The sequence below is a fragment of the Triticum dicoccoides genome, chromosome 6B (assembly GCF_002162155.2).
Source record: "Triticum dicoccoides isolate Atlit2015 ecotype Zavitan chromosome 6B, WEW_v2.0, whole genome shotgun sequence".
NCBI classification, from domain to species: domain Eukaryota; kingdom Viridiplantae; phylum Streptophyta; class Magnoliopsida; order Poales; family Poaceae; genus Triticum; species Triticum dicoccoides.
This window is the reverse complement of record NC_041391.1, coordinates 646,842,242-646,851,821: the sequence shown is the minus strand read 5'-3', so window position 1 is coordinate 646,851,821 and position 9,580 is coordinate 646,842,242.

Below are 9,580 nucleotides of genomic sequence, written 5' to 3'. Positions count from 1 at the left end.
GCCCCCCGGGCCCACGCGGCCCCCTCGGCACCCCCGGCCCTCGCGCCTCCGGCACCTGTGGCCAGCCCGGTCACCCGCGCCCGTACGGGCGTTTTTCGCCTGAGCTCACGCTACGCCACGGATGACTACGTCCATGCGGCGTCCACCTCTGAGCCGTCGCCATTGCCATCCTCCGTCTGAGCCGCTCTTCGTGACCCGTTCTGGATGGCTGCGATGCAAGAGGAGTTTGACGCCCTGTTGTGCAACCGTACGTGGCAGCTTGTTCCCCATCCCCGGCACGCCAACGTGATTACCGGGAAGTGGGTCTTCAAACACAAGCTCCGTCCCGATTGTACCCTTGATCACTATAAAGCACGTTGGGTCATTCACGGATTTCGACAGCATGCTGGCATCGACTTCACCGACACCTTTGCTCGGGTCGTCAAGCCCAGCACGATATGCATGGTTCTCCACCTTGCGGTCTCTCGTGCTTGGCTGGTGCACCAGATGGACGTCTCCAACGCCTTCCATCATGGTCACCTCAAGGAGCAGGTCTTCTGCCAGCAGCCCACCAGCACTACTAGGGAAAACCTTATACACAGAACTTTAGCAGTAGCGTGGGTCAAAAAAGAGCGCTGGTGCTAAGTAGTAGTAGCGCTCCTGCTCAAACCGCGCTACAACTAAAGTTCTAGCAGTAGCGCGCCTCCTCCTAAACACGTTGCTACTAAAATTCCCACGGCTTATCCCACAAGCTACACATAGTAGTAGCAATCTACGAAGAACAGCGGTACCGCTAATTTCTTTGTAGCACCACGGTTTCCTCCAAACTCGCTACTGCTAAAGGATCTAAAATTAAATGGAAAGTAGATACAAAGGTAATTGAAAATGAAAGAAATATAATAAGGTGAAAGAAGAAAAATAAAATGTGAAGAAAAATAAATGAAATGGGAAAAAGAGAAAGGAGTAGTAGTAGCGTGTATCACAGAACGCGCTGTAGCTAATGTAGCAGCAGCGTGCTTTCCCTAATGCGCTACTGCTACTTCTGACTTAACCGCGGATTCGTCCTTCCCCACGGCCACTTCCCCAAATCCAACTCCTCCGCTCTTGCCGCCGCCATCGCCCGTCGGCCGCCGCGCGCTCTCCGCACACACTCTACACCGCCCCCGACCCCGGATTCAACGCCGCCCCCGCCCCGACCTCAACGCCGCCCCGGAGGCCGCCCTCGCCCCCGACCTTGACGTCGCCCTTCGCCACACGCCCGAGCCCCGACCCGGAGCTCGACGCCGCTTGCCCCTCCCTCGTCGCAGTCACCCGAGGTGAGCACGCCTGCTCCCCTACCTCTGCCTAGGTTTCTTCATATTTTAGTTGCATCAAATTAGTTAGGGTTCATGTAAGGGTGGAAACGAATCGGATGCGGATGCGGCTCAAATTAGTTATGGTTCCTGTAAGGGTGGAAACGAATCAACTTTCTAAGATGAATCATAAAACGAGTAATTTTTTTTATTTTGAGTAAGAACTAGTTGAATTAATAGAACTAGTTAGTAAGAACTTGTTGTATATCTTGTGTTGCTCAAATAGGATATGTGCTTGCCCAAGTGGCCGGCCATGTTTGCAGGTTACACCCCCGAGTGGTCTATGTTTTGCCAGAGTGTTGATTCATTTCCGTTTCCGGAAAATTTCAGGCGCTCGATATGTCCTATTTTAGGAAAGGTCATGCCGGATTTTTCCGTGAATTTTGGCATGACTTGTGCCAGAATATGTAGGAAATATCGAGTGCCCCGGATTTGTGTGTTGAGTATCCTGGTAGTTGTCTTCGATCGATTTTCAATTAATGTTTCAACTATGAACATAGGAAATGTCTGACGACGAAAAGGATTTCGGTATTTGCATATACTGCAAAGACGAGCGCGGCCTATGCGATGGAATCTTCACTACTAGAAAAACCCCTACTAATGGCGCACCTATTATGGCTATTAATGGCGCATCTGTGGTGCGCCATTGATAGCACGCCATTAGTAATTTTTACTAATGGCGCACCACCTGGTGCGCCATTAGTATCTGGTATACTAATGGCGCACCTCGGGTGCGCCATTAGTATATGCCAGGGTGCGCCATTAGTATGCCTCCCAGGGGCCATGTATACCCAGGTGCTTTGGCATACTAATGGCGCACCACCTCTGGATGCGCCATTAGTAACCGCGGCATACTAATGGCGCACTGCCCAGTGATGCGCCATTAGTATGCACTGTCATACTAATGGCGCACTGTCATGTGATGCGCCATTAGTATGAATATTAGGTTTTTTTTTATTTTTTTATTTTCTGTTTTTTGCACAGGTTACAAAATGTATAGTTTGACAAAATATAGACATCACACATCAACAACAGATTCATCAAATGTATAGTCTTTGAATACAATTCATCATATTAGTCTCCGAATACAATTCATCATATTAGTCTCCGAATTGAAAAGACCGAACAAAGATAGAACATTATATTACAAGTCTCGAGACCGCGAGTAGCGAGTCTGTCTTCACATTACAAGTCGATATCGATCATCTAAACTACCATCACATAGAAGAGAGCTGCGGTCATCACGATGAGCATCATCACAATGAAACTCGTCTTCATCCGGTTCCTCCAACGCTCCCTCCCCTCTCCCGCTAGATAGCGGGCGTATCTAGATTCGGCCTCGGCCCTAGTGGTGTACCCTTTGTAACTGTTACCGCTGAATCGGTGAACCTGTCTCCGACACTCCTCCCAGTCATCGTAGACTCCGGGAACCTTACCCTTGTACACGACATACGTCGGCATCGCTATGCACTAGCCAAACGAAACGTAAGTACCAATTCACAGACAATACATAAGCAATATATAAGTATGCAACAGAACGATCGGAAGAGAAAAGCAAGACATTAATAGCATCGATTACATCTAAGTTGAACGACTCTCGAAACCAAAGAGACATACTACAAGTTCATTAAAGTTTAATTACAACATGAGCCAATCCATGTTTCAGAACTAGACAACTCGACTCAAGGGACCGGAGCGTGGATGAAGCCGCCGTCTATCGTGGGAGTCATGAAAGAACGGGCGTTGTCATTCTGCATTTGTAGCATTGTGTCGATGTCGCTGTTGGACGGTTGATTTCTGAGGTAGAACTGCCCCGAGGTACGAAGGACATCTTGATGGATGATTTCCGCAAACTCCGACTGGATGCGAAAGAATTCTTGTCGGAGGTCCGCGTCCTGGATTGCCGACACGCTCGCGGCCCAATCTTTGAGTTTACTCGGTAGAAGAAGTTGATGATGGTCCCGTATGATCGCCCGCATGTGATGGATGGCGTAGTAGGCACCCTTCTGACCGCCAGGCGGCTGCTTGACGCAGCAGAACGTCGTATTGTGGGAGAACACGTGCTTGCCGTACTTACGAATAGGCCTGGTGAAGGTGCCTCCAGATTGGGCGTAGCCGGGGAGAACATCATCAAGAACCTTCTTGACATTTGTGTAGTCTACGTTCGACTGACGGTCCGGGTCGAAATACGTGGCCATAGAATATTTGGGGCTTAGGAGGATGAGCGTGCAACGTGTGTCACTGCAGAAAACACGGAATGTTAAAAGAAAAACGATCGAAATGTAAGAATTCATATGTTACGGGCCGGTTGAGGGGAGGACTTACTCGGGAAAGTAAGGCACGAGGAAGTTATCCTTATCTTGGTTTGCCAGAATGACGCCTTCGAGGTAAGAACTCGCGACTTGCTGGTCCCCAGCGCTGCCCAAGATCTTGGCACGCATGTAGAAGGGGTCGACTATCACGATGTCCGGGGTCTTGTCGCGAATGATCCGCATCTCCATACTCAGCGAAAATAGCCGAACGAAGGTGTAGTGCAGCGGATGAAGGTTCAACATAGCGTGGATGTCATCAAAACGCAGGACGATCGTACGCCCGATGGAGTTATCCACAAAGCCCTTGCCCTCTGGCACCTTGGCCGTGAAAACCGGGTATGCCACATCCTTCTCTCTGAGACGCCGCTTCTCCAAAGCAAGAACACTGTCATGCAGACTCCGCATAGCACCGGTTGCAGCATTGAGCATATTTGTCGGTAGCATCGCCCTACCCGCCACATGCACCCTCCTCGAGATATCCTGCGGTGAAGGTGGCCCGTCCTGAGCATGGATCGTACTCAGTGCCGGTTGGCTCGCACCCTTCTTAGTCTTTCTTTTGCGTGCCTTCTTCTTTTCCTGTAATGGGACCGAGTTCTGCTCACAGACCGCCTTCTTGAGTGTGTTGGGGCTGATAATATTTCGCACCTCGCCTATCTGAGGCTCGGTGAAGTCGGTAGCTGGAGGCGTCTCCTGAGAGCTGAACGCCAGACGGCGCCTGTTGCAACTTGGCTTCTCCGCGGTACGAGCTAGATCGCACACGTCTTTTGTTGGGTTTGGTTCTTGAGAAGGAGGCCCCATGAAGTCGCCATCGTACCCATGCTCGGCAAAGTACTGATCGACATTGCCAAATGTATCATCGTCGTCGTCGTCGTCGTTCTGATCCTGTGCCATATGCATGTTTGGATCCAGTGGCATAGGGATGTCCGGCACCGTTACGGCGGTCTTGCCATGGGGCCGACTTGGCGCCGGCACGACTGGCGGTGTTGTCTTTGGGGTGGTGTCCCCCGCCCCCAAACGAATCTGGCTCTTCGGCCAAAGCAGGGGCCAGCTCAGGAAGGCGCTGAGGGTCATCACGTCTTCATCGTCGGCCCCGACGGGTCGAATCGGAGGTAACAAGTCGTCGCAGCCTGGCAGCACCCGAACCAGTTGAACCCTAAACAAGTTGGGTGGCATCTGGGTACCGTGGAACAAGGGGTTGCCTGGTTGAACGATTTTGCCCTTGGCGACATCGACCAACTCGTTGTTCACGAAGTGGAGGAGAGTGCACGGAACATCGGCGGCGCCCTGCGAAAACATGTAGGGCGTCAGGGATGCCCAGTCAAAGGCAAGGAGATGAAGTCCTCGGCCGAGAGAGGCTTAATTAGTTACCGTGATGATGGCGTCGAGCTCGGCTAATGTCGAGGCACCGCCAACGGCGGGCGTGCAGTTGACGGAGGGGCCGCTTGCTGAAGAGGTGCCGGCCGGCGTACACCCGGGTGCATTAAGCTCCCGTGCCGGCATTGGAGACACCAATGCCGCCTCCGTCGGAGGCACCAATGGCCCCGCCATCGCATTATGCGAGTTGCTGGCCGTGAAGCTAGGAATCGGGGCGGCCCCTGTTGGCCGCCCGCAATCCACGCACTCAACCCTGAGATCAAGGTAGGCACAAGGGCGGTGATCGTCGCTCCGAGTCGTTGTTCCACTTGCTCTTGGACAATCTCCGGAATCCGCGCCACCTGTGCCTTGAGTTCTTGAACCTCTCGCGCCTGGCTTTCCGAGCTGGTCTTTTTCTCCTTCCGCACACCAGCGGTATAGTATGACCCCCATTTTGTCGACAAGCCTTTGCCGGCCACACGAACAGCTGACGTCGGCTTACTGAGCTTATCCTTGTTCTTCATTACATTCAACCCCCTATTTAGAGTGGTGTCCCAAGGGTTGCTCTTAGTCGACTCCGCGCTACTGCTTTCAGTTGCCTGCGGAAGGAATGTGAACCATTTAGAAATTTGGCTTCATTAATTAGAATGCAACAATATGGAGCTAATTACGCGGGGGTGTATTCCTTACCAGAACAAGCTCAAGCGCCCTGGTCTTCGGATCCGTGGTAAGCTCCTTTGTTATCGGGTCCTCCTTGTACCGGGTCCTGACATAGTTCCTAGTCTGCTTGTTACCGCTGTATTTCTCGAAGCGGGGCGGTAGGCCTTGCTCGGCACGGTCCGCGTCCTCCTTGTCCCATATAGGCTCCGCCACTCTGTAACCGCCGGGACCGAGTGTGTGTTCCCCTATGTTCAGCTCCCGCATTTGTTTCCCCCACTCACTTGATTGGGAGCTTGCGGTGCTTGAGCAATTGATCTTGAAGTCGTTGTAGTCATCTTCGGTGATCGAAGGATTTTTCTCCTTGATCTTCTGATAACTCTCACCTTTCTCGATCATTCTCTTCACATTGCTTTTCCAAGTAGACAGGGCCTTGCTCATCTTCGTGAGGGCAGCATTGTTCACTTTATTCCCTTTGAGGCTTGTGTTTTCAAATTCAGCGGGGAACTTGTATCGTTCGTGCAGCTTCATGAAGAGGAGGTTGCGCAAGTTCCCTCGGTCAGGATGCCTCAGGTTCTCGGTGTTGATCGAGACGGTGCTCCGGACAATGCACCCGAGCTAAAGCGAGTACCCCATGACTATTCTTTCGGGCGCCGCTGGATTCCCGTTGGAGTCCACTTCAGTAACTTCCTCCTTGAGGGTGCGGAGCACGATCGGGCGCCGGTCCTTCTGTTGCCTCTTCGGTTGGCTGCCATCTGTGCATGCGCCGCCATCATCAGTGATGGCATCCTCGGCGGCACCATCAGTGGTGGCATCAGTGTGGTCATCCTCGGCGGCACCATCCGTGGTCTCAGGATCGGTGGGGAAGGCGGCGGCCTCATACAAGTGAGGTTGTTCCTCCATCTCCTGGGACAGCTCCCAGAATGCCTTGCCGCCCGAACCCCCGGCCTCATCGTTGTGGGCCATGTTTCTCTCTAAATAGAAACAAAGTTTGGTCAAAAAGTTGGTTATTGTCAAGGAACAAGATCTCTAAGTTGACCAAATAACCTAATTCTCGAGGAATGTCGCCAAAAAGTTGGTTATTGTCAAGGAACAATTGAGAGATGTTTGTGATATTGCCTAGGTGTTTTGGGATAGAACCTATTAGTGTGTTGTTGCTAAGGTCCAAGTCCACGTTCTCAGGGTAACCAAGTTCTTGAGGGGTGTGTCTAGAAAGTTCACTCTTCTTTTTAGAAGACAAGCGTCTGAAATGGTATTGCCTTTCCTTAATTTGTACTATTTTTTCATTGTGTTGAATACTTATGTGGGTGAGTGTATCTGTAATTACTTTTTACTACACCGCAGGGTGTTCAAACACGCGGAGAGGATAAACGCTAGCAGGCCGATCATTGCATATCATTCATAACCATGAATGAAGGCTCAATGGACCAAGGAAAGAAAACCTACACAAACACAAGGATGACTATTGGAGACACTCAGGCCTGCTGCTTTGTGTTGATTGTTCAGAAGCTAGGGAATGTCCATTATATATAGATGCAGAGAAGCTTCGGCCGTGGTGAAGGTCAACCCCTATATTTTAATTGGAGGGCCAAGAGATAAGCTAAGCTGCAAATTATGAATCTGCGTCGAAAATTGCACCACATTCAGCATAGGGCAGGAGACGCCTACCCTAATGAATATGTTATTCTCACACCTCATCACTTGCTGAACTTGTAAATCATTTCCGTGAAAACAATCAAACGGTTTTCAGCGACAAGTGATACAAGGAACTAAACTGGGTTTCAGCTCTACATGGGCCAGAGTGGACTTGAGCAAATGTGTGTATGTGATGTGCTCCAACAGGGTAAACTTATTAAGATATACTCCAATCTTCATCAAGTTGCAGTTTTGAAACGTTGGCAGTTTTTCTAGCTGATGAAAGGAAACGATTTCCTTCCTGGACCATCGAGTCATGCACACGTTGGGTTAATGCGCAGTCGAACTCCGATGAAGAAAAATAGAAAGTATATGGCATAAAGGGGTCTAGACTTGTGCAATTTTGACATTTAGGGTTACCCAAATGCATGTGTTATGACTTCTGAAGCCAGACAGAAACTCCGATTATTTTTGGTTCTGTACATGATGCAAAATGGATGGATGGATGAATATAATGAAGCAAGTAATTGTCCTGCCTTGGAAATTAAGCTGGTGCCTACAGGTATATGTATGTATTGTTCGGTTGGTCCTGAAAAACAAAAGCTATCTAGCTAGTATGCAATGCAAATTAAGCTGCAGATAGCTTATTGTCTCCTCTCACTATCTCTCTATCACACATGGCAAGCAAGGGTGTCTGAGTGTGTGAATAAAATACTAGACTAATCCAACCACTAAAGCAAATTAATTTTTATTTCGGTTGAGAATCGGGCACCTTCTAGGTTAAGAAAATTGGGCATGACCTTTGGTAATTTTCTTGACCTAGGAGTGCCCCATTTCTCAACCGAAACGGAAATTAATCAACGTTTCAGGAGAAAGGGGTTATTTTAGAAGATCACAAGTAGCAGCAGCATCACTTGACAAAATCACAACTAGCAGCAACAACTCGCAGATAGCAGCAGCAGCATCACTTGACAAGTAGTACAGCAGCAGCAGCATGCATGCACTGGTCCATGGCACAAAGTCCATGACCCAGAATAGAGCACTTTACTAAAAATGAAGAAGAAAAAAGGCATGCATGCACTGGTTGTAGCAAATCATCAGTTAATTAAGAATAGTTTTAGAGGTAACTAACTGAAACTATTTATCATGTTGACAACAGTAGCATGTGGACCTATCATGGTGATTTCATATCAAAATAGAGGAGTACTCCTGTTCATTTGGAGAACTCATACAACAATTGTTATGCATCAAACTTGGGATCAACAGTAGCATGTGACAAACAAATTATACATCAGGAATAAAGCATCAACTTTGTCAAGCGTATGAAATTGCTTAGGTTCAACAGAAAACAAAAATGCCCTGTCAATTTTCAATGCCCTGTTTAATTGACCGAACAAGTGTTTTTATAGGCATAATACAACAGCACAGCCCCATAATGATACCACGGGCCCCCTGTCTCATTGTAAATAGACAAGTAGTACTGTCCATCATGTATTATCTAATACTGTATATTCTTGCTAGGAGGAAGACCAACTTTCTGGGTAACTAGTGTATAAACTAAACAGTATAGTCAATATCAGCCTGACAAAACAGAACTGAAAGCATTCTGAGGTTGAACAGAAACCTAATCAGGCAGTTTTACTAGACAAAGACGGCAGCAAACAAAATAACAGGCCAACCAATGAAACCTAAAGAAGAATGATCCAATTGACATCAAAGTACGCATTGACACCCACATTCCACAAGAAAATTGACAGCATGACCAATGAAACCTAAAGAAGCACGATCCAATTGACAGCAAGTATACATCAGCACACCTAGCATCACCATCTAGTCATAAAGCGCATCCAGTTCATAATTACACCTAGTCAAGAGTCAAGACAAGCTTAACTTTCAGGAAAGTTGATGCACATTTCCACGAAAGCCCACCAAACAAATTGCATCAGTTTCATAATTTGTAACGCAAAGGTGCAATGGATCCAAATAAATTCAGATGCAAAATGAGTACATAGGTGCCGAGGGGAGGAGAGGAGGAGAATTCAGATGCAAAAGCTCACCTTAGCAGCAGCTTGGATTCAATGGAGCTTGGAGGGGAGGAGACGGTGCCGAGGCCGTGCGGGAAATGACGGCGCTGCGCGGGTTTCTCCTCTCCTCTCCTCCTCGAGAGGAGTGTGGCGGGCTGCTGCAATGGAGAAGGGGCTAGGGTTAGGATGGATAGAAGCAAGCAGCCGAGGGGGGAGGGGGCAGCTCACCTGGCTTGGCGTCGAGGGAGAGGAGGAGCCGCGGACGGCG